The following is a 3,919-nucleotide window of genomic DNA, read 5'->3' as shown; positions in this document are numbered from 1 at the left end:
CTTCCTGGCGCCGGCTTGTTCAGCGACAGCTGTCAACACAGGGACCTCGTTAGAATCCTTCCGATGCATCCCCTTCTGGCTTAAGTTACTCAGGGTCGGCATCTGTGGCTTTCACCGAAGATTCTAACTGATACCTTGCCCCTCCATTTCATGCCCACCACCACCACTACATGAAAGCACCGTTATTCGGGTCTCCGTGGTCAGAACTATGCCGGAAGCTAACGACTGACAGTTTTTAATCTCTGTATTGGAGCTTCTTGCCTTGAGCCACGTCTTTTGAACACTTCTTTTATGAAATCCCGATACAACTGGAACAGACATACAGAAAAAAACTTAATAACATGTAATGCTTCGGAAATCAAATTATGTTAAAGGCATCAGCCGTGCAGGTAGAAATCACCACTACTTTTAATTCTTTATTACCGACCACGTATGAATTACAAGCATGTAATAGAACTCTCATCGAAGATGATGCCTTTGATAATAATAAAATTACAAGTATCAAATGGACTCTGTTTAGTTCAGCAGGAAAGTGTGCGACACAACCTGTCCTCTTGTTTGGTGTTTATGATTTAGTGCTTTAAGGGGTAAGCCCAAATCACACGGCACATTCGCTTCTTCGGAATGCCTATCGCCTGACAGCGAGGGGTTTATGAGGTGTTACAGTATGTAAGAGTTAAGATTTGAATCGCCTGCAAGCCATCAACAGTTGTATTTCTGGCATGATGAGTGGAGGGAGTGTTCTGAGCGACCCACATTTATTCAAAGGAGTGTTGAAGAAGGCCACTGCTCCCCTGGCCTTGGGTTTGACCATGACTCCTGAAGGCAGGAGTCTGGTAACTTGAAAGGCACTGATGCCTGATGGACAGGAAAGTGGCCCTTGTTTGGAGCTCCTCAGGAACGCTTTGATGTGAAGAGTACAATATTGCTTGATCCTTTCTGAAGAGTTACAGCAAATTTAGTTCCCCTGCAACCTCTCACAAGGTCAGACATCCTTGCGAGGGCTCAGGTTGGTTCTCTGCAGAGATTAGGATGCATTGAGTCTGCCTGCTGAGGTGCCTGTCAGATGCCCACGCTATGTCCCTTCAAACCCCAGGAGCCCAATTTCCGTAAACAAGAAATTTGGAGAGGCAGTTTACTCCCTCAGTCTGATTTCTCTCTTAGGAAAACAATCTCTCAAAGACAATTCAGTCCAATAATAATAGTAATAGGGGCATCATAACTATCTCCTGTGATATTTATATCACACTGCCTTTCCAGAGGGATGGGACGCTCTGAAGCTTCTCTCTCATTCCAGAAGGTAAGGCACCATTGCCCCCTCTTGAACTCCCAGGAGGCTGAGTGTGATTAGCCTGAAAGGATTCGATCTTCACCAAACCATTCCCATCCACTGTGATCTTCTCAGAGCGTGTAAATGGCATGTTGGATGCTACATACTATTGAGAGTTTTCCTTGTCTCTTTCTCCCTCCCTCTTTTCCTTCCTCTCTTCCTTCTTTTTTTTCCTTTAAAGCTTTTATTTTTAAAGAGCCGTTTTAGGTTCACAGCTAAATTGAAAGGAAGATACAGGAAATTTCTATGTACCTCCCGCCCCCCCCACCCCGCCAAAGGGCACATTTGTTACACCTGATGAACCCACACTGACCCATCGAAATCACCCGAAGTCCATAGTTTATCTTAGGGTTCACTCTTGGGGTTGCACGTTCTGTATGTTTGGACAAATGTATAGACACGCATCACGGTCCATGAATATCCATTTACAGAATACTTTCACTGCCCTATCATCATCTGCGCTCTGCCTGTTCTTCCCCCTTCACCCCCTCCCACTCAACTCCTGATCTTTTCACCGTCCCCATAGTTTTGCAGAATGTCATATAGTTAGAATCAAATGGTACGTAGCGTTTCCACACTGACTTCTTGCACTTAGCGATATGCATTTACTGTTTTTCCGTGTCTTTTTGTGGCTCGATAGCTCATTTCTTTTTCGGTGCTGACAATTCCGTTGTCTGGATGGACTGCCCTTTATTTATCCATTCAGCTACTCAATGGATACATCTTGGTGGCTTCCGAGTTTTGGCAATTATGAATAAAACTGCTAGAAACATCTAGGTGCAGGTGTGTGTGTGGACAGACGTTTTCAGCTTCTTCGGGTGAATGCCAAGGAGTGCACTTGCTGGATCGTACCGCGGGAAGACGCTTAGCTTTATAAGAAGCCACTGGACTGTCCTCCAAAGCGGCCGTGCTGTCTTGCGTTTCCACCAGCAGTGAATGAGAGCTCCGGCGGCTGCACATCCTCGCCAGCAGCGGGTGCGGCCGGCGCTCCGGACGTTGGCTGTTCTAACAGGCGCGTAGTGGTGTCTCGCCATTGTTTTAATTTGCAATTCCCTGATGACATGTGACGTGGAGCATCTCTCCCTTACTCTTCTCCTTTCTCCTTCTTCTCCTCCCTTCCTGCCTTTTCTCCTTTATTTATTTTAGCAAGGTGGCGCAGTTAGGATAACCTGCTTACAGTCATCTACCAGGCAGCTTCTCCTCAAATTTTTAAAACTGCGATGGTATCTATAGCCCTGAACACGCCCGATCCCGTCCGATCTCGGAAGCTAAGCAGGGTCGGGCCTGGTTAGTACTTGGATGGGAGGCCACCTGGGAAGACCAGGTGCTGTAGGCATGAAAAATGAAAATAAAATAAGGGATTGTAAGCTGACAAGTTCCTTGAAATCTGTGAGGTCAACCAAGGGTTGCCTCGCCTACAAAGAAAAAAGAAATAAAAAATAAAACCGTGGTGGTGCTTTTCCAGTCTCAGGGGCTCTCAGTGGCCTCTGTACGTGCACGGAATAATGGGGGCCTGGGCCGTGATTCAGCCGCCGCCTGAGTGCCCAGGATGCATGCTTTTCTCTGCAGTGAATAGGCCAGCTCTCTGTTGCTTTTACACAGATGCATTGTTATTGACTAGTTTTGAAGGGAAATTTATTTTCCTCCGCCCTCCTAAACCACAACTCTGACGCCTCCTCCTCCTCCTCTTCATAATAGTCACAGTAGGATGTTCAATTATAGCTAAAAGCCCTAGATTTAAGTGACAGATTAAGAGGCTCGGCAGGTTGCTACTATAATGTTCATTTCACCTGTGGGTTTATTTTTCTAATCTGCAGGCATTGGGCTTTTGGTAAGCCTTTTGACAAGGTGCTGTTTGCTGATGCATCCTATGGCTGTCCAGCCCCCTCCGCTGGGTGCACGGTTTTGGGGAGAGGCCAACTGGTGGGTGCCTGTCTGCAGGACGCTGTCCACAGCCATGGCACCTTTGATTCCGATCCAGGGCCAACCTCGTCGAGTGTTCTGAGAGCAGGAAGAAGCCCTCCAGATACCCCTGCCCCTGCCGTAGCCACCAGCCCCTGGCACAGAGCCTGGCACACAGTGGGTGCTCCATAAAGCCTGCGGGATGAAATCATAAAGTGCTCCAAAGCAGAGAGCCTTAAGTGTCTGCATTTGCTTCAGATGGAGATCGGGGGGAGCTACAAATGCCACCCACTCTAGACATTACAGAACAAAGGAGAACCTTCTCCTCCTCCGTTTTGGCTTTGCTGGCCTCCGAAGGCCTATTTCTGCTCTCGTACGTTCTGCCCTCTCCCTGTCCTTCCCCAAGGACCCTTCCCACGCGCCTTCGACCTGCTTGGGGTCCCACAGGAAGCTGCAATCGGCCGCTTGCCTCTGCAGGTGGGACCTTCTCTTAACCGGAGGCCAGGGCGTGGCAGGGACTTTGCACTTTAATAAGAATGTGAGACTTGTAGATTCCAAGGAAAGAGGTGCCCAGGGCGGCATTTCAGATACTCCTTTCAGGTCGAGCAGGAGCTGTCGGGAGTTCTTCCCCTGTGAGGGCGGCTGCTGTCTCGGACACCAGGGAGCTTCCTCGTCCAACGAACGAGG

The 3,919-nt window shown here is 48.4% G+C and overlaps 1 pseudogene; it reads left to right on the top strand.

The window, feature by feature from the left end:
• Positions 1-2,543: 2,543 nt before the first annotated feature.
• LOC120614477 (uncharacterized) lies at positions 2,544-2,666 on the top strand (annotated as a pseudogene).
• The last annotated feature ends 1,253 nt before the right edge of the window (positions 2,667-3,919 follow it).

Source organism: Pteropus medius, unplaced genomic scaffold, assembly GCF_902729225.1.
Source record: "Pteropus medius unplaced genomic scaffold, Ma_sr-lr_union100, whole genome shotgun sequence".
NCBI lineage: Eukaryota > Metazoa > Chordata > Mammalia > Chiroptera > Pteropodidae > Pteropus > Pteropus medius.
Note: the sequence above shows the minus strand (reverse complement) of the source record. Positions and strands in the feature narration are given on the sequence as shown.